The sequence below is a fragment of the Pinus tabuliformis genome, chromosome 3_2 (assembly GCF_031772625.1).
Source record: "Pinus tabuliformis cultivar Carrire ecotype Pingquan chromosome 3_2, CPIR1, whole genome shotgun sequence".
Taxonomy (NCBI): domain Eukaryota; kingdom Viridiplantae; phylum Streptophyta; class Pinopsida; order Pinales; family Pinaceae; genus Pinus; species Pinus tabuliformis.
The window spans coordinates 6221733-6248994 of record NC_142302.1 but is presented as its reverse complement, the minus strand read 5'-3'; positions in this window follow the sequence as shown (position 1 = coordinate 6248994).

Here is a 27262-nt window from a genome sequence, read left to right as displayed (position 1 = left end):
GAGGTTGCCCCCTCGAAGAGGCCAGTGAACATTGCTTTCTGAATAATAAAATATTTTCTGTTGTCTCTCACTGTTCTATGTTCTGGGTATCTTTCTTCGCATATTCTGTATTTGGGTATCTTTTGCAGGTTAAGAGCATAACAAAATTACCATGATCATAAGATTATAACTAAACTGACATTACCAAAACTATATATCAAAACAGGGTAATGGCTTATGATTATAATAATCAAAAGACAAGGGGTCTCATCACGAGCCAACTTGTCTAGTTAAGTTACGAATCAAGTGAATGGCATTGTAAATGTTGGTCACCAAACCAAGACATTTTCCTTTAGGAAATAGAGATGAAAAGCTGAAGCAACAAATGAATTACATAGAAAATAAAGAAAATAATAAGTATACTTACGAGCTTATCTTTAAAATTGCATTTTGATTTAAGTGGAATACTGGATCATTGCTGGTTAAAAGGTAACCTAGTCGATGCTATGAATGCTTGTTGGCAGCAAAGGCTCTGCCTACGACAACGGAGTAAACCAAAAACCAATCTAGGGAGAGACTCATGGCTTTTATCTTTAAAAAACCAAGTAAAGACTGATGTAGACAAAGTTACTTTTTATAAGAAAAGAAGTGTCAAAAGAATGGTAGTTAGGCAGATGATTTTTTTATTACAAAAGCAGTGTTTCTTACCTTTTATTCCATATAATTTGTTTTATTTTCAAAACTATCTTTATTTTGGAAGTTTTAGAAATTTCAAAAAACTCTCAGAGATAATTAGTTCTTCCAAGTGAATTGCCAATTGTTGTGGTATTCAACAACCCCCCATTTGTTAATGATAGTAGTTAATGTTACATTTATAAATGGGGACCCTTTAAAAAGTTTCATCCAAAAAACAAAACTTAGCATTTAGTCATTTCTTTTATTTTTTGAATAAAGCAAAGATAACAATCAAAACCTTTTTGGGAACTACTAAAGACTTACCTTTTCATATATAGCATGTCTAAAACCCACCAAAGGACCTTTCTAAAAAACCTCCAAAATCAAGTAAAATGATTAAATAAGGGCTCCATGGTCTAAATTATCATAAAATCTGATGAAAACAGAAGTCCTTAAGCTTTTTAGGCTTAAGTCTCGCATCACATATCACGACTTATAAATAACTCTCTCTTAAAAATGATATAGCGAAATTTGCGAGATGCGAAACTACGATGGCGCTTTGACTTTTATTGCATCGCATTTTGGGCATTCAAGCAAACACTTTTCACTTACCACCAGCTGATATTGTGAAATGTGATTGGTGCCTGGACCCACACCTTAGAATATTAAAAGTAAATATTTCGAGTCTGTCAAGTCTATTGCATAGGATAAACCTAGCTATTAACTATACGTCAAACAACTAACGGACGGCTCACATCTCGCATCTCGTAGAAACACAATAGGAGGTAAGAATGCTAAAAGGAACATCTTGCGATATTGAGATTTGCAAATCGCATAATCACTATCATTGTAGTACAAAGGCTTGCCACCCTAGAAGCTTTCATCATGTTTTATGATGAAAACATTTATGAGCAATAAAGCTAAGGGATAACAAATCATTAGTGGACATTAGTGAGAGATAACTGCATTTATGTGTGAAAAGCCATTTATCTTGATACGATATCTTGTTACGTGCGTTCAAATAATGCTTCTTTTACCACCAGTACAAGCTATTTGCATTATTTCATTTTTACGTTCATCTTTGTGTGTCCGATAGCTGTTGTTCTTCATTTTAGGAAAAACCCGCAGAATAGAGCATTGAAGAACAATGGGGAAGAAAGGCAAGGATGTAGCCTCTGAGAAGGCAGAGATGACTCCCCTATTCATAGATACCACATGTAGCAGAGAGGGATGAACCTCTACATGGGAGGCTATGTACAACATACTGGAGAAGGAACAACTGAGGATTGTAGAAACGAATGTTACAGTTGACGGATGAGATTACTCAGACGCTTCTATGCTAGAGACGAATTGTTCATTTTTTCACCACATAGCTGCTTGATCGAAGATAATCCCTTATACCGACATGGTAAAATGGGTTATCGATGAAGCCGACATCTCAGACAGAGAATTCAAGGCGAGAATCCAAGAGGTCATTGGATCTTTTACCCCGGACAACCTATGACTTATGTACCATCTAGCAGAGCTAGAGGTCATCTAAACCAGGAAATTCGTAGAGAATTTTGCTAAAGAGAATAGTGACGTAGTGGATTTCACCCGCGCGTGGTCGAATAATGAAGAGAAAATCAAGAAAGACAAAATTGGTATGTGCACTACTGCGTCTATTTGTCCCCCTTATAGTTTTTCAGCGGCTATGTTATGTAGACTGTTTGGCAGATCGGATAGTACTAAGTTCTCCCCACAGTGGTTGCCATTAACAGACATAGTCATTAACGTAACTATAATGAATTGGGCGTAAATCTTGTCAGACAATTTAGCGAAAACAATTATCGAGTATAGAAGGAGAAGAAGTACTGCTTCGAGGGTTTACCCTCCATTTTTTATGAGCGCCTATGTTATGGATGCTATCTGTTTTAGTTCAAAGTTCCCCATCATGGGATGGAAATGGACTATGCAAAATCCACTTCCCATTCACACGTACCACAAGGTCATGTGGGAATCCAATTTTCAACAACATTTTTTCAAGACTTGCCATGGAGTTATGCTCCCTATTCACAAGCGACTTTATAATCGAGATGCCCCTAGGTTTTCCCAAGAAGTTGAAGTTGACATCCTCTCTATGGCCAGATGGTTCGGGGAGAAAACATTTACATATATCAAAGTTTTTGGCAGCATCACCTCCCCCCATATCCTCCCATACTATGTTCTAGATAAATTGATGGCTAGGGAGATAGCCTATCAAACAACTACTGAGGGAGGAATGAGCCATACACTAAAAGAGTCAAAAAAGGCCATTTGGCCTGCATTCCCTGTATTGTGTGGAGAATTTGCACTACACGACCTAGGACATGTGTTCAAGGAAGAATAGAACATGCTATCTCCGCAATTACCCAAATTCCCTGGACGATAGTATGACCCGTTTGGCACTGTCAATAATTTCACCACTTCGGTGAAAATAAAAGTACTCACTAATGAGAAGGATGCTTTTGATGATATCTTTTTGAAAATACCTTTACAGAGGTGAAGCATATGGCACAACTACTTTTTAACCATGAAGATCTGGAAAATTTTTACAGTTACAGAGAAATAAGGCTGGCAATGGTCCCATTGGACCAATTATTAATTGAACCAATAAGGGAGCCTACTCCTAGTGTGACTATAGTAGGTGACTCCAAATAAAATTCCAAATCCGATTCTGGGGTAGAGTCTCAAGAAAAATCTATTGGGGAAGTGCGAAAGTTATCATAAAATGGCAAAATTAGAAGCATCCAGTCAATAAAGGATACAACCAAATCTAAACAAAAGATAGCTGAAGAAGCTTAAGCTAGCAAGCAGGTTGAAATCCCTACTACCTCTGCACAACCAATAAAACCCACGGTAATTGACTTAGAGGAAGAGTGGAATAACTTTAATAAAAGTCTCAATATAGAGGAACAGGTGCCAAAGTTGCAAACTCCACAACAGAAAATAGCTCTGGAAATTACAGTGGAAGAAACTACAAATGAACAAGAAGTATAGCATATCCCTGTTACCCCCACCTCCGAAATAATTTTTAGAATTGAAGAAATACCCCCTCTGGATGTATTCTATAGTCCACAACATAAGGCCACTGTGAAAAGGCAAAGAAAGAAAAGAAAAGTGGACTCTATATCTGTTGCTACCCTTGAAAATGAACTAATGGATGTTCTATGGAAGGACTCACTTGTCTATCCATCCGCCAACTTAACTAGACTCTCGTAGTTTGTAGGTGTTTATGCTACAACGACCATAGACAAAGCAACAAAAGTCCAAATGTTTCTTAGAGAAAAGGAAAATAAAATAACGTTGCTTGAACAACCATTACAACAAGTCAAATCCGACCAGCAGGGAAAGATACAATTGGCCAAGCTTCAACAGGTATTTGAATAGATGCAAAGAGAACATCGAACCAGCTTAGCTGAGAAGGAAGCACATGTGCAGGCAATAACTGATATACATAAAGACGATCCAAAAATTGATCAGTTTATTATCGAAGCACTTGGACTTAATTCCTAGTTGACACATCAGAAAGAATTATTGTGCCAGAAGATTTCACACTAGAAATCTTATTGTGAAACAAGTAATAAACTGACAAGTCAAGTCGTAGAAATGCAACTTCAATATGATGAGATCTTTAAACAGGTCTATGATTTCATCGCCTGGAAAAATACAGAGGATGGGAGAAAAGCCGACCTGCCCAAGCTAGAAGAATCACATAAGGAAATTCTGTTTGCAAGCTGGGATTCTCGGCTTAAAGAAGCAGAAAAGGCAACAACAGACGCGGCGACAGTAGCAAACATTATCATAGAAAATACGAATGAGAATTTGCATGGTTCCAATCTAGTGGCAGAGTTCATTCCAGGGTTCCTTACAAATGCGAAACATCTCGAACAACAATGGAAATAGGCAGTGGAAGAAAAAGTGGAAGTGATAAGGCAAATGACCAGGATAGACTGGGAGGCGTATTGGCAACATTTGGTCAAACCTCACAGCTAATAGATGACCCTGCGATGCCTAACCAATTCTGCCAACACTGACTGATGCCGTATTCAATGGACAATTGAACGCTGAAGTTGGCCATCCTACACAACTGAAGTCTATGGTGGATATTTGCGATCTGAAGGATCAAATGAAACATAGTTAGCCACCTTTTTTACCTTAATTTTGATTTTATTTTTGCATAAATTGAGGCAGGTCGTTTAAACCTCCTCAACTATTTTTGTAATAATCTATTTTTAGTTTTATAGTTTTAGTATTTAAAACCCTCTCATGCATTTAGAGAGGGGTCCAGAATTTTATCATAAACTCTCTTCAAAACATGCACTTCTGTCCCTTTGAGGAAGTTCTGGTGAAATATATGGAACAATTATTTTTATCTGACTTAGAATCTTCTACTGAAATTGCACTTTTGTACTCTTAGATGATGTTGAATGGATTGAAGATATATCAATATTGCTGAAACACATGAGTAGGACGTATTATAAATGGTACTTTTATCTCGTAATCCTTTTTACTTATGTATTAAGCAATCATTTCTTTCTGAATTATTTATGTATGAAGGTCTGAATTTTGATTACCATTATTACACTTCTGTATGGTGATGATCTTTATTTTATGCTAAATATATGAATAACTCTTTATGCGATATATTTCTCACAATCGTTTCGGCTAACCTTTTATATGAAACGATTATTGTTAAAACAGATTCACTTCTAATCGTAATTGAATGATATTTATTACCAATTGCTTTGAGAAATTATTGTAGATCGCATATATCAAGTTTATCTTGGGTATATTATGATTAGATAGTTTTTTAAAATTAGAAGTTAAATGCATTTGTGATTGATTAGTTTAGACTAGATTATTTTTAGCTTAAATATTACTCTAAAACATCACACATCACCTCATTTAGCACAAGCATTAAATAGATTGGAAAACTAGTCCCATTATCCCAGTCAGAGCCACTACTCCAAACGGAAAAGAAGCTGCCAACCAAGGTCCGGACCGGGTGGTTTTCCCCCATGTTGAGGCAAAGATTTTCGAGGCTTCAATAGTACTCAATAGTCCAATGCTTTCCATTCCAATGGATGGTGCTAATATTGTACTAGGAGTCCAGTGGTTACAATCTTTGGGGACGATAGCTTTTAATTTTCAAGAACGTTTCTTGAATTTTTTTTGGGAATGAAAGGAAGTTGAATTAAGGGGTATCACAAGGAAACCAGGAAAGATACTTAGCTCTAATGGCATGACAAATCTTCTGAAGAAATAACAATGGGGCATAATAGCACAATTATGCTCACTATAGGTTCAAACATCGAAATCATCTATTCCTCCATCTCTCTAAAAGTATTGGACAATCATTCCAAGGTATTTGAGACTCCCAAAGGCCTCCCACCTATTTGTGATCATGATCATGATATTCATTTGATTCCAGGAAGTGTTGCTACAAACATCATTCCTTACAAATATCCCTACGCCCAAAAGAGTGAAATTGAACGTATGATTGCAAAAATGCTAGAGGTTGGTATAATTCAACCTAGTCAAAGTTATTTCTATGCTCCCGTAGTATTGGTGCACAACAAGGATGGATCACGGTGATTATAGGGAGCTCAACAAGCTCACTATTAAAGATAAATTTCCCATTCCTATCATTGATGAATTGTTGGATGAATTACATGGAGAAAATTACTTCACCAAGCTGGATATTTGTTCAAGATATCATCAAATTAGAATGAAGACTGGAGACATTCTGAAAACAACATTCAAAACTCATGAGGGTCATCATGAATTTTTGGCCTTACTAATGCACCTTACACATTTTAAGGTTTGATGAATTCAATTTTCAAACCCTTCCATAGAAAATGTATGTTAATATTTTCTTATGATATACTAATCTACAACAAGTCTTGTAAGGATCATGTTCAACATGTTGACAAGGTGCTCAAACTATTGGAGGAGAAACAATTATATGCAAAAACTTCCAAATGTTTATTTCGAGTACAAAAGGTGGAATATTTGGGTAATATTGTATCTCATGAGGGTGTTAAGGTAGACCCTAACAAAATTAAAGCCATTAAGGAATGGAAAATCCACACAACTATAAAGCATCTTTGAGGATTTCTCGGGTCGACTGGGTATTATCACAAGTTTGTTAAGAATTATGGGATAATAGTTGCACCTCTAACAAAATTACTGAAGAAAGATGCATTTTCTTAGACTCCAAAAGCAACTAATGCCTTTGAACATCTTAAAGAGGAAATGTGCCAGGCATCGGCCTTATCTATGTAAGACTTCACAAAAATTGTTATTATGGAATGTGATGCCTTATGAAATGGAATTGGTGTTGTTTTAATGCAAGAAGGAAGACCCCTTTCTTTTGAAATTCATCGAATCAAAGGAAAGTATTTACACAAACCTATTTATGAGAAGGATGTTAGAAAATTATATATTACGGAGCAAGGGAACACATGAAATATTGCAGAAATATAAACACAGAAAATGCATAAAACAAGAGAGACACAGATATACATGGTTCACCCAGTTTGGGCTACGTCCACGGAGAAACATCCAGTCCTTCTTTTATTATATTATCCAGCAAACTGAAGAGATACAACCTACAACAGATCTGCTGTAACACCCTCTTCGCTCTCAATATCCTCTCTCTTCCTCACTAAGAATACAGATATACATAGACGCAATACAATTCCTTCATATATAGTTAGGGGTTGCCTTCTAGGGCAAAAAACCCTAAATTAAACATAACTTATACCGTCAGATCATCCGCCTAATGAACGACCTAGATTGACTAGAAATTACTAGACTTTTACAAGGCAATTTTACATCTATTTTTAGCTTCAGGGGCGCTGCCCACAAATCCCCACCGGGGGACCGCTGGTCCCCGGAAACCCCAGCCGAGGGGAATTAGCCCCCTCGGACCCCTACGGGGGGGACAAGTCCCCCCCGCACCCCCTCGCGTGGAGGGGTGTATAGTCTCCTTGGGGTATACATCCGGCTGAAACCTTTGAATACAAAAGATAATCAAGCTCCACACCTAACAAAGGAAATGTTGCCAATACTACATGCACTAAAGTAATGTAGACCTTACTTAATGGGAAGACACTTCAAGGTAAAACCAAATCATGGCAGTCTTAAATAATTTTTGGAACAAATATTATATTTAGAAGAGCAACAAAAATGGGCCACAGGGATGTCGGGTTATGACTTTGTAATCATATACAAAAAAGGGAAATAAAAGGTTGCTGTTGATGCACTCTCAAGAAAGGATGAGGATGCGGAAGCATTGCTTTGTACCATTATATTATCCAACCTGATTGGATAATCAAAGCAATGGATGAATGGAAGAATGAAAAAGAGGTGTATACACTCATTCAAAAGTTGTAGCAATATCCAAGTACATCTGATACATTTAGCTGGAAAATTGATTTAGTATGGTACAATGACCGCTTATATCTTTGTAAGAATTCCCAAATCAAGAAAAATATCCTTTTGGAATTGCACACCTCCCCCCTTAAAAGGGCACTCAGTATTTTTTTAAACTTACCATAGGGTCAAGAACGAAATTTTTGGGATGGCCTTAAATTTGATATTTAGAAGATTGTGGCAGAATGTTTGGTTTTCCAACAAAATAAAATTGAGATAGTTAAGACCTCAGGTTTGTTACAAGCTTTAGTTATTCCAAGTCAGCATTGGGAAGAGGTCTCAATGGATTTTATCACAAGTTTACCCAAGTGTGAAGGAAAGAGTGTCATAACCATGGTAGTCGATAGACTTACCAAGTATGCACACTTTTTTGCATTATATCCTCCTTTTAAGATGAAACAATTGCTACTGCATTTATGGAAACCATTCAAAAGCTACATAGAAACCCAAATAATATTGTAAGTGACAGAGATCCCATTTTCACTAGAAATTTTTAGACATAATTATTTTCTTGTCTTGGTACTCAATTAGTTCATAGCTCATCTTATCTTCCCCAATCTGATGGGAAAATTGGTATAGTGAACAAATGTTTGGAAGGATATCTTCGTTGTTTTGTATCTAATAAATAAACACAATGGGTCAAGTGGTTACCTCTCGTTGAATGGTCATATAACACTTTCTTACATATTGCAGCAAAAATGACCCCATTTATGGCACTATATGGATATCATCCACCATCCATCACATTATATTTAAGAGAAAATTATAAGGTTCAAGCAGTGGAAGATCACATTGAGCATCAAAAAGTTCTCCAACTCTTAAAGGGTAACCTCACTTTGGTGCAGAATCGAATGAAACAATAGGCAGATTAGCATCACAATGAAAGAAGTTTTGATGTAGGTGACTGAGAATTTTTACGACTATGTTGTGGTATTCAACAACCCCTGATTTTGTTCAGAAATTCTTCGGCAAAATCACATAACCAATCTTTTGTCGACGCGTTTCGAACCAACCAGTGTGGTTCATCGTCAGGACAAGTTGAAGAACCAATCCGGATTAGCTTGATTAAATAGAGCGTGCAGAGAATCCAACGGCTATATTGCCAACGACTAATTTGTCGTTGGCAATATAGCCGTTGGAGTCTCTGCACGCTCTATTTAATCAAGCTAATCCGGATTGGTTCTTCAACTTGTCCTGACGATGAACCACACTGGTTGGTTCGAAACGCGTCGACAAAAGATTGGTTATGTGATTTTGCCGAAGAATTTCTGAACAATGTTATGGATCACAGAAGTCTAAATTCCTTATTAACCCCTGATTTATTAATGATAGTAGTTAATGTTACAGTTATAAATGGGGACCCTTTAAAAAGTTTCATCCAAAAAACAGAACTTAGCATTTAGTCATTTATTTTATTTTTTTAATAAAGCAAATATAATAATCAAAACCTTTTTGGGAACTACTAAAAAATTACCTTTTCATATATAGCATGTCTAAAACCCACCAAAGGACCTTTATAAAAAACCTCCAAAGTCAAGAAAAATGATTAAATAAGGGCACCCTGGTCTAAATTATCATAAAATTCGATGAAGACAGAATTCCTTAAGCTTTTTTAGGCTTAAGTCTTGCATCACATATCATGACTTATAAAGAAATCTCTCTTAAAAATGATATAGCGAAATTTGCAAGTTGCAAAACTACGATGGCGCTTTGAATTTTATCGCATCACATTTCGGGCATTCAATCAAACGCTTTGCACTTACCATTAGCCGATATTGCGAAATGCGATTGGTGCTCGGACCCACACATTAGAATATTAAAAGTAAATATTTCGAGTCCGTTAGGTCTATTACATAGGATAATCCTAGTGATTAACTATACGAGAAACAGCTAACAGATGGCTCGCATCTCACATCTCGCAGACACACAATAGGAGGTAGGAATGCTAAAAGGCACATCTTGCGATATTGCTTCTCAAATCGCACAATCGTTATCATCGCAGTACAATGGCTCGCCACCCTAGAAGCTTTCATCCCATTTTTCGATGCAAACATTTATGGGCAATAAAGCTAAGTGATAACTAATAATTAGTGGGCATTAGTGGGAAATAACTGCATTTATGTGTGAAAATCCATTTATCTTGATACGATATCTTGTTGCGTGCATTCTGTTATCATAAAATCACTACTAAGGGCTGCAACCAAGCAAGATTTCATGTAACTCTTTCAACCAGACTTTAGACCAAAGATTAGCCTCTTTGGTCAGAGAGGGCTCTCTCACAGACTCTTGATAAAAATCCTTCACTACAACAGATGGCTAACTCTTTACTCATTCATGAAAACAAAAGCTGGTTGGATACATATCAAACTGGTCCTCATTGGGCTATGGAGTCTCATACACTAAGTAAACAAGAAAAACATAGTCATTTCATGGAAGTCAAGGCTCTTTGCATTAAATGTTCAAACATACTCCACAAAAACCACAGCTTGCCAAACACACAGGAAGTCAGAGCATAAGATATGAATTATGAGTGATTGTGCTATAACAAGGCTGTAAAAGAACATATAATATAAAACACCACCATTATATTTGAACAAAATAATCCATCGAGAATCTTGAGAAGAAATCAACACTGTTTTACTATTACTGTAACAAGTCTTACATTGGCCCAAATAACTCTGTTTTTGTATAAAATGTCCAACCTTTTTTACATCAGAGTCATTTCTATATATAGCAAAACCAAAATACTACTACCTGAGACTCCTCAACAAGCATGAAGGGAGCTCGGAATCCTATCATTAATTATCTTATCCATATCTAAACAAACTAATTAATTACAAAGGTATTGCGCTGTGAAAACAGAGGATTCCATTCCCATTGAAACTTCAAGTCTATCTCCTCGTGTGCATTGATGCTTTCTTGAAATTTGACACCTGTATCACTTCAATGATAGCCGAGCCATGCTGGAAGAACATTCACTGAATGAGCAGTTTCGGATGCCTGATATGTGGATGATTCATCAACTGATAAGAATCTGTGCCCTATGTTCACGGTCTCTGCCTCCCATTAGTCTTCATGCATTAAAGATTATGCTTCAAGCCATTTAATCCTTTAATAATCACGCATGATAGAAAAAACCTTATGATCTGGCCACCTTGTAAACTGAACAGGTGTGCCACTCAAAATCTCGGTAACCCTACCAGAACCCTAAAAATTCGGATATAAAGTGAAGACTTTAACAAAAGACAAAAATTTCACCTTTTCCTTAAATACTCACACCTGTCACCTTTTAAACATCTGAATGGCTTTATATAATCTCCATGCTAGCCTCGAGTCATCCCTTTAAGATTCGCTGACCTCAGCATCAATCTCAAATTTTTCACATAAACAGTCATCTACAGCAGTTTCGTAGCGCGCTACGAAACTGCTGTAGGTAATCAAAACTAAGCATATGAACCTTAAAGCAATAATGACTTAACTCTGTGATTTCTTCAGCTATTTTACACAGGTGTAAGGACTTCAAAAAGTTTCAAAAAGTTTCAAAACGATGATAACCAAAATTTACCAAAACTTGGAAGGCATATTTTCCCTTGGATTAATTAGCTAGTTTGCCTAGCTTCATCTTCAAACTGCTAACTTCTTCCTTTAAAACCTTGTTTTCTGCTCTTAAGCTTGTATTCATCTGTTTCATGATTTTTGCCTACTTCAGAGCTGGCACCGTCCACACATATGCATCAGAGACTGAGTCAGTTTGACTCATCAAACTTGTTCTGCCTTTCATTACAGCATTTTTATAATTTGCATATCTTATTGCCCTTTCCTTAGAAACATTTTTAATCTGAGGTATTTCTTCTTTTGTTGTTCCAGCTTGTTTCTTGATAGCAATAACATTTCCACCTTGACTGATGATAACCCTATTACCCTTGTTCTTACTTTTGGCTGCTTGAACTATTCCAGTCAAAACCTCAAGTACCTCTGTCCTAGGCACTTCTAAAGGTGCCTTCTCTTTCTGCGCTTTCTCCACTTCTTTGATTTGCCTTCTTGTGACTGGTCTACGTGGCTTAAAAGCATATTCTTTACTAGGCTCTTCAAATTTCAACCTTTTAGAAGCCCTTGATTTTTTAGAACTTTCGGGTGAAGACTGAGTGAGGTCAATATGCATTGGCTGCACCGGGTGATCTTGCTCAAATTCTATTGGTTCAATCTGTATTGGCTGATCTTGCTCTAGTTCAATGGCTTCAAGTAAGTCATTTAAACTACCTTTTGAAATAGGGCTTTCTTCCACAGTAATTGACTTACCTTTCTCTTTGTTTAGTTGACCTCTGGTTCTCACCCTTGAAATTTTTTCAACTTCACTTGATTTAGCTTCATCCTTCTTTTTCTGAATCTTCTGCTTTGATGACTGAGGTGTTTCCTTAGATGATGACTTAGGAGTTTCCTTTTCTGATACTTTTGATGTCTCCTTAGATAATGGCTTAGGAGTTTTCTTCACTGATGATTCAGGTGTCTCTTTAGCTGCCACAGACTTCTCTGATTTCCTTGACTTAGTTTTAGGCTTCTTTTGGTCCGTCACTTCTCTCCTAAGTTCAGCCAAAGTAGGTTCTTCACTCCTTTCTTCCCTTTCTCTCACAGGCAATGGAGTGAGGCCTGTTTTTCTTGGGAAGCCGGCCATAAACACAAATGAATCCCAATCTCTGCCAATCTTTTGTAAACTATCCAACACCAGCAACTTTACTAGACCATGATGAAACAGGGATGTTTCACAACCATCTTTCTTTAACTGAATTTTATCACACATTTTGCTAATGCTTCTGAACAAATAGAAAGGTATGTCTATTGAAACCTTACCTGTGAAATGTAACAAAAGTTTGAAGTGGTAGGAGTAAACTTTATTGTACCTACCCTCGCATGTCAGGTATTTCTGGATGCATGTGAGGAGCATAGCATAATGTTCTTTTATATAACTCCTTGGCACCGCTTTGGTGAGGTCTTCATCTACATAAGGTTCCTTCAAAAACTCTTTACAGGGACTCATGTCGAACTTGAAGTTTTTGAACCATTCTTGGCCACCCCTCGGAATTTCAGTGACAGTGGAAATAACTTCAGGAGACACAGGAAACTCTAACATTGACACCTTTGAATTCAGTCCAGTAAAATTTAATGCGAAAGCCTTCGTTACCTCTGCATGTCCTCCCTTCAATTTTTCGCAAAACCTCCAGCAACCAGCATTTCGAAAGGCTCTTGCTACACCTTCATCCCTGAGAGTAACATCTAACCCCTCCGGCTCTGTCCTCACACACTTACCGGATCGATGTTCCCTCTTTTCCATCTTGCTTTGAATATTTTCACACAGGGAACTAATGGTAGCTGTAGCGCGAAAACAAACTCGACTTTGGAGTGCAGGCTCGCTTGCAATGATCCCTTTAAATAAGAACTTGGGCTTCTCATACAGCAATCATGTTTACACATTATGAAAAACCCATTATGATATAACCATCCCTTGTAAAATCCCTTAAACTGACACTCAAATGCATGACTCTGGACCTTATGGCGGAATGATGGTTTATCATGACCTGGAGAGGACGTAAACTGACAAACATGAACGGACCTATGACTCACCTCTCTCGGATTTGACATTCAAAGGAAGAGCGCTACAAAAAACCCTGAAACCCCGATTTCGTAGCGCGGACAGTTCAAACTTAACAAGATGCGCTACTAAATGGCTGACAAACAGAACGCTGCGAAAAAACGAAAACATCATTTCGCAGCTAAACTGACCAATCAAACATGCGCTGCGAAACTGCGCAAAGTACTAATGACATGACATGCTTTAACTAACAATGATGGAGGGTATCTAATGATTTTTTCCTTACACGAATTCACATCAATACCTTTTGAAATTCAAATTTCAAATTGACATACACCAATAAACCTATTCACAAAACTGAAAACCTTTATATGAAACTTATGGACAACCTTATATACATGAACTATAGTTCTAAGTGATAACACATTCAAATAATGCTTCTTTTACCACCTTTACAATCTCTCTGCATTATTTCCTTTTTATGTTCATATTTGAGTGTTCGATAGTTGTTGTTCTTCATTTTGGGAAAAACCCACAGAGTAGAGCGTTGAGAACAATGGGGAAGAAAGGCAAGGCTGTATCCTTTGAGAAGATGGAGATGAATCCCCTATTCACAGATACCACATGCAGTAGAGAGGGAGGAACCTCTACATGGGAGGCTATGTACAACATACTACAGTTGACGGATGAGTTTCCTCAGATGCTTCCAAGCTAGAGACAACTTGCTCATTTTTGCACCACATAGCCGCTCGGCCAAAGATAATCCCTTATACCAACATGGTAAAATGGGTTATCAATGAAGCCGACATCTCAGACAAAGAATTCAAGATGAGAAGCCAAGGGGTCATCGAATCTTTTACCCCGGACAACCTACGACTTATGTACCACCTACTAGAGCCACAGGTCATCTACAACAGGCAATTCGTATAGAAGTTTGCTAAAGAGAACAACGACCCAACGGATTGCACCCACGCCTGGTCGAATAATGAAGAGAAAATCAAGAAAGACAAAAATGGTATGTACACTACTGCGTCTATTTGTCCCCCTTATAGTTTTGCAACGGCTATGTTATGTAGATTGTTTGGCAGACCGAATAGTACTAAGTTCTCCCCATAGTGGTTGTTGTTAATAGACACAGTTGTTAACACAACTATAATGAATTGGGCCCAAATCTTGTCAAACAATTTAGCAAAAACAATTATTGAGTATAGAAGGAGAAGAAGTATTGCTTTGAGGGTTTACCCTCCATTTTTTATGAGTACCTATATTATGGATGCTATTTGTTTTAGTTCAAAGTTCCCCATCATGGGATGGAAATGGACTATTCAAAATCCACTTCTCATTCACATGTACCACAAGGTCATTTGGGAATTCAATTTTCAACCATATTTTTTCAAGATTTTCCATGGAGTTATGCTCCCTATTCACATGCAGCTTTATAATCGAGGTTCCCCCAGGTTTTCCCAAGAAGCTAAAGTTGACATCCTCCCGGTGACCAGATGGTTTGGGGAGGAAACATTTACATATATTAGAGATTTTGGCAGCATCACCTCCCCCCATATCCTCCCATACTATGTTCTAGATAAATTGATTTCTAGGGAGATATCCTATCAGACATCTAGTGAGGGAGGAATAAGCCATACACTGGAAGAGTAAAAAAAGGCCATTTGGCCTGCATTCCCTGTACAGTGTGGAGCATTTACACTACATGATCTAGGACATGTGTTCACAGAAGTAGAGAACATGATATCTCTGCAATTACCTAAATTCCTTGGACGACAGTATGACCCGTTCGGCACTGTCAAGAATTTCACCACTTCGGTGAAAATAAAAGTATTCACTAATGAGGAGGATGTTTTTGATGATATATTTTTGTAGAAAAACACCTTTACAGAGGTGAAGCATATGGCACAACTACTTTTTGACCATGAAGATCTGGAAGAGTTTTACAGTTACAGAGAAAGAAGGCTGGCAATGGTCGCATTGGACCAATTATTAATTGAACTAATAAGGGAGCCTATTCCCAGTGTGACTATAGAAAGTGACTCCAAAGAAATTCCAAATCCTATTATGGGGTGGAGAAGAAAAATCTATCGAGGAATCACGACAGTCATCACAAAATGGAAAAAGCAGAAGGATTGGGTCAATAAAGTATATGACCCAATCTACACAGAAGATAGTTGAAGAAGATTAAGCTAGCAAGCAGGTTGAAATCCATGCGGCCGGGAGTAAAACCCATGGTAATTGACTTAGAGGAAGAGTGGGATAATTTTAATAAAAGTCTCAATATAGAGGAACAGGTGCCAGAGTTGCAAACTCCACAATAGAAAGTAGCTCTGGAAATTACAGTGGAAGAAACTGCAAATGAACAAGAAGTAGAGCATATCCCTATTACCCCCACCTCCGAAATAATTTTGAGAATTGAAGAAATACCCCGTTTGGATGTATTCTATAGCCCATAACATAAGGTCATGGTGAAAAGGCAAAGAAAGAAAAGAAAACTGGACTCTATAGTTGTTACTATCCCTGAAAATGAACTAATGGATGTTCTATGGAAGGACTTGCCTATCGATCCATCCACCAACCTAACTAGAATCTCGCAGTTTGCAGGTTCTTATGCTATAGCGACCATAGACAAAGCAACGAAAGTCCAAATGTTGCTTAGAGAAAAGGAAAATAAAATAATGCCGCTTGAGCAACAATTACAACAAGTCAAATCCGACTAGTAGGTAGATATATAGTTGGCCAAGCTTGAACATGTATTTGAATAGATGAAAATAGAACATCGAACTAGCTTATCCGAGAAGGAAGCACAGGTGCAGGCAATAACTAATCTACATAAAGATGATCCAAAAATTAATCAGTTTATTACTGAAGCACTCGGACTTAATTCCCAGTTGACACATCAGAAAGAATTACTATGCTAGAAGATTTCACACTGGAAATCTTATTGCGAAACAAGTGATAAACTGACAAGTCAAGTTGTAGAAATGAAACTTGAATATGATGAGATCTTTAAAAAGGTCTCTGATTTCATTGCCTGGAAAAATGTAGAGGGGAGAAAAAGTTGACCTGCCAAAGCTATAATAATCACATAAGGAAATTCTATTTGCAAGCTGGGATTCTCGGCTTAAAGAAGTAGAAAAGGCAATAGCAAATGCAACGGTAGCAAAAAACATTATCATAGAAAATATCAATGAGAATTTGCATGGTGCCAATCTAGTGGCAGAATCCATTCTAGGGTTCCTTCCAGATGCGAAACAACTCGAACAACAATGGAAACAAGCAGCGTAAGAAAAAGCGGAAGTGATAAGGCAAACGACCAGGCTAGACTGGGAGGCGTATTGGCAAAATTTGTTCAAGCCTCATATCCAATGTATGACCCTGCGATGCCTAACCACTTTTACTGAGAAAATGGCGCCAACACTGGCTGATGCTGTATTCGATGGACAGTTGAAATTTGAAGTCGGCAAGCCTACACAAATGAAGCCTATGGTGGATATTTGCGATTTGAAGGATCAAATGAAACATAGCTATTCACCTTGTTTACTTTAATTTTGATTTTATTTTTGCATAAATTGAGGCAGACCGTTTAAACCTCAGCTATTTTTGTAATAATCTTCTTTTAGTTTTATAGTTTTAGTATTTAAACCCCTCTCATGCATTTAGAGAGGGGTCCAGAATTTTATCAGAAAATCTCTTCAAAACATGCACTTCTGTCCCTTTGAGGAAGTTCTGGTGAAATATATGGGACAAGATTTAATTTTATCTGATTTAGAATCTTCTACTGAAATTGCACTTTTGTAATCTTAGATGATGTTGAATAGATTGAAGATAGATCAATATTGCCGAAACACATGAGTAGGACGTATTATAAATGGTACTTTTATCTCGTAATCCTTTTTACTTATGTATTAAGCAATCATTTCTTTTTTGAATTATTTATGTATGAAAGTCTAAATTTTGATTATCGTTATTGCACTTCTGTATGATGATGATCTTTATTTTATGCTGAATATATGAATAACTCTTTATGCGATATATTTCTCACAATCGTTTCAGCTAACTTTTTATACGAAATGATTATTGTTAAAACGGATTCACTTCTAATCGTAATTGAATGATATTTATTACCAATTTATTTTAGAAATTATTGTAGATCACATATATCAAGTTTATCTCGGGTATATTATGATTAGATAGTTTTTTAAAAATTAGAAGTTAAATGCATTTGTGATTGATTAGTTTAGACTAGATTACTGTTAGCTTAAACATTACTCTAAAACATCACTCATCATGTCATTTAGCACAAACAATAAACAAATTTGGAAATTGGTCCCATTATCCCCTGTCGGAGCCATTACTCCAAACGGAAAAGGAGCTGCCAACCAAGGTCTAGACCTAGTGGTTCTCCCCCATGTTGAGGCAACGATTTTCGAGGCTTCAACATTTTGGCACTACAAGGAGGGCATGAACTGTGAATGGAAAGTAAATCCAAGTTAATAGGCCATTCTAAGAGTAAAAATCCCTGACCCTCACCTCCAACTTCTCGAAAGTCTTCTAAATCCCTTGATCCTAAGCGAGAAGCTGCACATGATATTATACAACCCGTTCCTGAAAACCCCATCAATCCAGAGCATTCTTCTCTTACCAAAGCCCTTGAAGTTGAATCTTTGATTCACAAATTACAGGGGATTTTGCAATCACAAGAAGAATATGAGATATCTCTGGATAGTGTTACTTCTCAGTTCACTCCATCTCGGCCGTAGAGCACAGAGCGAAAAGTTCAGAATACCTTTGTTTGAATTTCCTCTTCTAAGCCCGAAGAAAGCTAAGAAGACACCATACGAATCTCACAGTGAGGTTTTATCATCATATTAATTCATCCCATCTATACCCTCACAAGATCAATCATTCATCCCACCACTCCAGATCATGATTCACACAGGTACAGGAGCTATATCTTCCTCTACCTAATCACCTTCAAACCATACTGCAACACCTCCCCTTACCCACATACCAACAATGACACAAAATCCTCCAAGGCCATGGACAAACCCAGGGGCTGTTAGGATGGCTAGTCCTTTACATCAATTACCAACACATCCAGAAAAATGCTGCCCAAATTCAATCCTGATAATGGCCTATTAGCGGAGGAACATATAAATAATTTTATGTTGTCCATTAACTTGAATCCAGTAGAGGAGGAAGACACAGTTGTAAGGTTATTCCCATATACTTTGCAGGAAGCAACAGGATCATGGTATTTTTTGTTACCATTAGGTTCTATTAACAGTTGGGATTCTTTTCAAGAGAAATTTTTAACAAAGTTTGGAGATGATAGATCTACAACTACCTAAATTAATGATCTCTCCAATTTGAAAGCTGAGGCAAGAGAACCCATCAAGGACTTCAACTCTCGCTTCAATAAACTATTGAATAAAATACTAGCGACATCTAAGCTTAGCGATGAGGTCCAAAATGAGTGGTACATCTCTACTCTACCATCAAACATAGATATCTTTGTTTATAGAGTTTCCAAACCAACCTTGGCAGAAAATATGAAAGAGGCAATAGCTGTAGAAAAACACATCCTGGCTGTCAAAAAGAGAAACACATTAGAAGAACAAAAATCTAAGAAAGTAACCCTCAGAGATGACTCTAAGAAGAAACCATCAAAAGATCCTTTTGATCTTGAAGGGTTACAAAAAGTCCTCAAGACCATGTCTAATGAAATGGTTGATATTAAGAACAGGTAGCAGATACTTCCTCTAAAAAACCTTTTAGACCATTCGAAAGGAATTCCCCTATTGATCCTAAGCCTCCAAATGCCATATCAAAGGTTGAGTTAGGTGAGGACGAAGTTTCACCTAGTGAAGAAAAAACGGACGATGAGGAAGTAACAAAGTTACAAGGGATGTGGGATTTTATACTTCCTAATGAAGAAACTCAAGAAGCCTTACTTGTCGCTACCTGAAGTAAAAATTCTGTCGAATTGCCACAAAAAAATCTGAAATAGAGGGCTTCAGTGCCACCCCCTAGAGATAAAGCAATAGGTAAGAAATCTGTACCAAATTCCACTAAGACAACACCTACTCAATTGGATCCTTCTCCTTCATCTAAAACTTTGATAGTTTCTGATGAAATGGAATATAATATTATTGATGATATGAAGAAAAATAGGGCAAACATTACATTTCATGAGCTTAGAAAATTGAAACATTAGCAGACGTTACTTTTGAAAGAAATTAAATTAGTACCTACTACACCACTTCCTGCTGTCTTAATCTCACAAGCTACCCAACAAATGGGAATACCACCTAGTGTTTCCTTGAATAAGATACATCCAACTGATATAGCTTTATTTGGAGGAAGATCAAAATCCCACACTCTACTGTTTCTTCTTACTTTTGAAGTATTTAACAAAAACTTACACAACTGTCTGGTTGATTCCAGAGCTTCATCTAACATCTTGCCCAAAACAGTTTGTGAGAAGTTGAATGTTCAGCCTCAGAAATCAACTGTACGAATAGTTCAATTAGATCGCTCTCAAGTCAAAGTCGTCGGGGAACTTAATCAAGTAACCATTAGAATTTCATCAAACACCAAAGTTTGCCAAGTCAATGACATACTTGTAGCTGACATTCCCAAGTTCTATGGTTTAATCCTTAGTAGAGACTGGTCAAAAAAACTTCATGGTTATTTTGCAACTGACTGGTCTCACCTGTGGCTTCCCTATAATAGTAAACCAAATCAAATAAGGGTTGATCGCGAGAAACATCAGAAGTTCATAGTGATAGAATTAGAAGGAGAAAACAAACCAGTTGCGTATAGCAACAATATCATCGGAAATTATTCTGTAGAATCATTTCTAGGAAATTTCAATGCTCATACTTCACCTTTCTTAGAAAACTTTGTTGTCTCTCAAATTGAATTTTTTTCCCAAACAGACACTTCTAAATGTGTAAATTTTGTAGATAAACTTGTAGTTAAATATTTATTTTGGAAATTATTTTTTGATGGATCTAAATCCAATGATGGAGCAGGAGCAGGTTGCATCTTAGTTAGCCTAGAGGGGGAGAAAACTATGCTAGCATGCATAATTGAATTTGGTTGCACCAACAATACTGCTGAATATGAGGCACTAGTTCAAGGTCTGTATAAGGCCATTGGCATTAATGTAAAATACCTCCAAGTGTTTGGGAATTCAGAAATTGTCATAAAACAGGTACGAAACACTATACATTGTTTATCAGGACACTTGAAACATTATCAGTCGTTAGTTCAAGATATGACTCTCCACTTTACTGCGTTTAATATTTCCCCTATCCCAAGACTCCATAATGCTAGTGCTGATCTTCTAGCTAATGTTGCTTCCAATCTTATCCCTCTAGAAGATAATAGCCCAGATTGATTCTGCATTGAATTAATTTTTAGGCCTTCCATACCTAATAATATCATCAACTGGAGAGTCTTTAATAACAATCCGGATATCATAAGCTTCCTGACCTCAGAAGGCTCATACGACGATTAGATAGTTGATGAAGACTGGCATGACAACCAACTTAAACAAGAAACAATCATTAATGCTATACCAAAGTCCGTAGTTAAGTTGGAAGATTTATATGACCTTAAAGACAAATTTAAACGATTTACCAATTCAAAACTTCAAAGTTCAACTCTGAGGTTTGAATGGATCAATCTTAGGACTGATTTAAAACCTCAAAACATTAACTTAGGTCTAGGTCTTACGTTAGACGAAAAAAAAACTTTTATAAGTTTGTTGAAAAGATATAAGAATATCTTTGCATGGAACTATGAAGATCTCAAGACATACGACACCTCTATTATCCAAAACACTATTCCTATGATATCTGATGAAAGACCTATTCAACAAAAATTGAGGAAAATCCATCCTAGTTTATAAAGTCAAATTAAATTTGAGTTGAATAATCTGCTGAAAGCCAAAATTATTTTTCCTGTCAGACATTCCCGAAGGGTTTCCAATCTTGTCCCAATTAGGAAAAAGAATGACGATATTTAGATATGTATAGATTTCAACAACCTCAATAAAGCTTGCCAAAAGGACAATTTCCCATTACCTCCTATGGAACAGATTTTGCAATCAGTAGCGGGATCTGAACTAATGTCTTTCCTGGATGGATTCTCAGGTTATAATCAAATCTTAGTACATCTAGATGACCAACTAAAAACTACATTCATGACAAAGTGGGGCACTTATGCTTATCAGAAGATGCCATTTGGACTGATCAACGCTGGTGCTACTTTCTGGAGAGCCATGGATATAGCCTTCAAAGGTTTGGTAAATAAGTTAGTAGTGATCTACTTATATGATATAACATTATACTCCAAAAAATGCAGTAATCATATAAGAAACTTGAAACAAATATTTGAATGTTGCCAAAGGTATGGAATTTCTCTGAACCCCAAAAAGTCTTTTTTCACGTTGAGTGAAGGAAAGCTCATTGGATTCATTGTTTCCAAAAAAAGAATTCATATCGACCCTGATAGAATTAGAGAAATTTCTGAAATACCTTTACCATGTAACAAGAAATCAATGCAATATTTCCTAGGTCAAATAAATTTTGTTAAAATATTTAGCCCCGACTTCTCAAGAATTGTTTTACCTCTTAAATCCATGATAAAGAAAAATTCTTTGTTCAAATGGGGACATTCGGAACATGAAGCTTTTAGCTTGATAACACAAGCAATTATTAATGCCCCATCTCTAGCAACCCCAAATTTTTCCAATCATTTCATTTTATATACTCTCGCTTTCAATAAATCATATGCAATCATATTGACACAAGCAAATCAAGATAAGGCTGAAGCTCTAATCTCTTTCTTTAGCTCCAATTTGCAAGGAGATGAATTAAATTACTCAGATGTTGAAAAATAGGCTTTTGTTGTTTTCAAATCTATAAAACACTTCAGACCTTTTCTCCTCAAAACCCACACTAAAGTTTTAGTACCCTTCTCAGCAGTAACAAATATTTTAATACAAAGGGATGTAGGAGAAAAGCGAGAAAACTGGGTCACTGCCTGCAAGAATATGACATAGAAATTAAACCAGCTAAAATTGTAAAGGTCAAGTTTTTTGTAGGATGTTGGCAGGTGCTTTGAATCTATTAGAATAGTAGCATTCCGGTGATGATGTACAAATCTATGAGGTAAGCCTCAACGACACAGAATCAAGGTATGCTGATATCATATTTTACTTAAAAAATGGATATGCACCAGCGCAATTGAATTACACAAAGAAAAGAGCCTTGAGATTAAAAGAAAGGCAATATCAAATTTTCAACGATGTACTTTTCATAAGAAATTATGATTATGTTTTACTTATATGTCTTGAAAAATTTGAGGCAGAGAAGGTGTTGCAGGAACTTCATGATGGATTAGCTGGTGGTCACTTTGGAGGTGACCAAATTTGTTCAAAGATGCACACAATTATGTAAGAAGATGTAAGGTTTGTCAAAGAACTGTTGGAAGGCAAAGAAAACTCGCGCTACCATTACAACTCGTCAACATTGACCAACCATTTGAACAATGGGGATTGGACGTAATAGGTGAGATCATTCCTCATTCTTCTAAACATTACATAGATACATTCTTACAACCACTGATTATTTCACCAAATGGGTAGAGGAAATCCCACTGAAGGTAGCCAATTCAGAAAATATTATTGAATTTATAGATCAATTTATCATCACCAGATTTGGCTTACCATCTGCTTTAATGTTTGATAATGCATCTTATTTTTCAGGAAATGCTATGACAGAATTTGCTCTTAAAAGAGGTTTTAAGCTTAAGTATTCGGCAAATTATTATCCGCAAGGAAATGGAATAGCCGAATCCACAAACAAAAATCTCATTAGGATTATTAAACGTACTGTTGACCAAGGCCAAAAGAACTGGCATAAGTCTTTAGTGTTTGCTCTATGGGCAGATCAAATAACTCAGAAAGCCTCCATCGACACTTCTCCTTTTAATTTGGTCTATGGGAAAGAAGCAGTTTTACCAACAAGTGTAGCCATTCCCTCCTTAGCCTTAGTTCAGTTCATTGGATAAACCCCTTCCTCATCTATGCAGGTTAGACAATTACAAATTCGTAAGCTTGAAGAAGAAAGGGAAAAAGCCAGGACCACGCATGTACATCATCAGCAGTTAGTCAAAGCCTCCTTTGATTCAAATTTTGTAGCTTCAAAATCTTTCCAACTCGGAGACCTAGTATTAAAATCGAATAAAGCCCATGAAGAGAAAGGTAAGCATATCAAGTTCTAACAAATGTGGCTGGGCCCATTTCAGATTGTGGAACAATTAGGCCCATCAACTTTTCTGCTACAAGATTTATTAGCTAAGAGAGAATCTCTCCTTGTTAATGGATAGGTCCTAAAGAAATACTTTCCATAGAAGATGATCTCTTCTGTTCACTGTATATTATTGCCCATAGTTAAAATTTTCCTTTAGAAATAATAATACCAATTCAAAAGCATTCACTTTTGGTTTTACAAAGGATAGTCTCTTTTCAATTTTGACTTTTCGCTTGTATAAGTAAAGATTTTTATGAAAGTAATATTCACATATGAAATGTATAGTTAAGTTTGATTTTCTTAAACTGACTGTCTTCCTCCTTAATTATATGATTTTGATGAAGCTTAAATTTAAAAGAGAAATTGCTCCTTTATATCAGTCTAGAAAAGAATCTATACAAAGCAAAGTCTCTCTCCAAAAAGGCATCTCTAAAAACTCTACAACTGTCGTCCAAAAGCTCTTAGGGGGCCAATGATCCTCCCCACTTAGTCAGTTTTCATTTTTAGAGTGTAATTCTAAAATATACCTAAACTTAAAGGATAAGAGGTCTCATCAAGAGCCAAATTACCATGATCATAAGATTATAACTAAACCGACATTACCAAAACTGCATATCAAAACAGGGTAATGGCCTATGATTATAATAATCAAAAGGCAAGAGGTCTGATCACGATCCATATTGTTCAGTTAAGTTACGAATAAAGTGAATGGCATTGTCAATGTTGGTCACCAAACCAAGACATTGTCCTTTAGGAAATAGAGATGAAAAGTTGAAGCAACAAATGAATTACTTCAGAAAATAAAGAAAGCAATAAGTATACTTACGAGCTTATATTTAAAATTGCATTTTGATTTAAGTGGAATATTGGGTCATTGCTGGTTAAAAGGTAACCCTGTCGAGGCTATGAATGCCTGCTGGCAGCAGAGGCTCTACCTACGACAACAGAGTAAACCAAAAACCAATCTGGGGAGAGACTCATGGCTTTTATCTTTAAAAAACCAAGTAAAGACTGATGTAGACAAAGTTACTTTTTATAAGAAAAGAATAGTCAAAAGAATGGTAGTTAGGCAGATGATTGTTTTATTACAAAAGCAATATTTCTTACCTTATATTCCATATAATTTGTTTTATTTTCAAAACTATCTTTATTTTGGAAGTTTTAGAAATTTCAAAAAACTCTTAGAGATCACTGGTTCTCTCAAGTGAATCGCAAATTGTTGTGGTATTCAACAACCCCCCATTTGTTAATGATAGTAGTTAATATCACATTTATAAATGGGGACCCCTTAAAAATTTTTCATCCAAAAACAAAACTTAGCATTTAGTCATTTCTTTTATTTTTTTAATAAAGCAAAGATAACAATCAAAACCTTTTTGGGAACTACTAAAGACTTACCTTTTCATATATAGCATGTCTAAAACCCACCAAAGGACCTTTCTAAAAAATCACCAAAATCAAGCAAAATGATTAAATAATGGCTCCATTGTCTAAATTATCATAAAATCAGATGAAGACAGAAGTCCTTAAGCTTTTTTAGGCTTAAGTCTCGCATCACATATCAGGACTTATAAAGAACTCTCTCTTAAAAATGATATAGCGAAATTTGCAAGTTGCGAAACTGCGATGACACTTTGACTTTTATTGCATGACATTTCGGGCATTCAGGAAAACACTTTGCACTTACCATCAGCCGATATTGAAAAATGTGATTGGTGCCCAGCTCGACACCTTAGAATATTAAAAGTAAATATTTCGAGTCCAACAAGTCTGTTGCATAGGATAAACCTAACGATTAACTATAGGAGAAACAACTAACGGACGACTCGCATCTTGCATCTCGCAGACACACAGTAAGATGCATTTATGTGTGAAAATCCATTTATATTGATACGATATCTTATTATGTGTGTTCAAATAATGCTTCTTTTACCACCTTTACAAGCTATCTACATTATTTCATTTTTACGTTCATCTTTGAGTGTCCGATAGCTGTTGTTCTTCATTTCAGGAAAAACTCGCAGAGCAGAGCGTTGAGAACAATGGGGAAGAAAGGCAAGGTTGTAGCCTCTGAGAAGATAGAGATGACTCCCCTATTCATAGATACCACATGCAGTAGAGAGGGAGGAACCTCTACATGGGAGGCTATGTACAACATACTGGAGGAGGAACAACTGAGGATTATGGAAACAAATGTTACAATTGACAGACGAGATTCCTCAGACGCTTCCATGTTAGAGACGGCTTGCTCGTTTTTGCACCACATAGGTGCTTAGTCGAAGATAATCCCTTATACTGACATGGTAAAATGGGTTATCGATGAAGCTGACATCTCAAACAGAGAATTCAAGATGAGAAGCCAAGGGGTCATCGGATCTTTTACTCTGGACAACCTACGACTTATGTACCACCCACCAAAGCCACAGGTCATCTACAACAGGAAATTCGTAGAGAAGTTTGCTAAAGATAACATTGGCCCAGCGGATTGCACCCACGCGTGGTGAAATAATGAAGAGAAAATCAAGAAAGACAAAAATGGTATGTACACTATTGCGTCTATTTGTCCCCCTTATAGTTTTGCAGCGGCTATGTTATGTACACTGTTTGGAAGACCGGATAATACTCAGATCTCCCTAGAGTGCTTGTTGTTAATAGACATAGTCGTTAATGCAACTATAATGGATTGGGACCAAATATTGTCAAACAATTTAGCAGAAACAATTATCCAGTATAGAAGGAGAAGAAGTATTTCTTCGAGGGTTTACCCTCCATTTTTTATGAGCGCCTATGTTATGGATGCTATTTGTTTTAGTTCAAAGTTCCCCATCATGGGATGGAAATGTAATTTTCAAAATCCACTTCCCATTCACATGTACCACAAGGTTATGTGGGATTCCAATTTTCAACCACATTTTTTCAAGATTTTCCATGGAGTTATGCTCCCTATTCACAAGTGGCTTTATAATCGAGATGCCCCCAGGTTTTCCCAAGAAGCTAAAGTTGACATCCTCCCGGTGGCCAGATGGTTTGGGGAGGAAACATTTACATATATCAGAGTTTTTGGCAGCATCACCTCCCCCCATATCCTCCCATATCCTCCCATACTATGTTCTAGATAAATTGATGGCTAGGGAGATAGCCTATCAGACATCTAGTGAGGGAGGAATAAGCCATACACTGAAAGAGTAAAAAAATTCCATTTGGCCTGCATTCCCTATACAATGCAGCG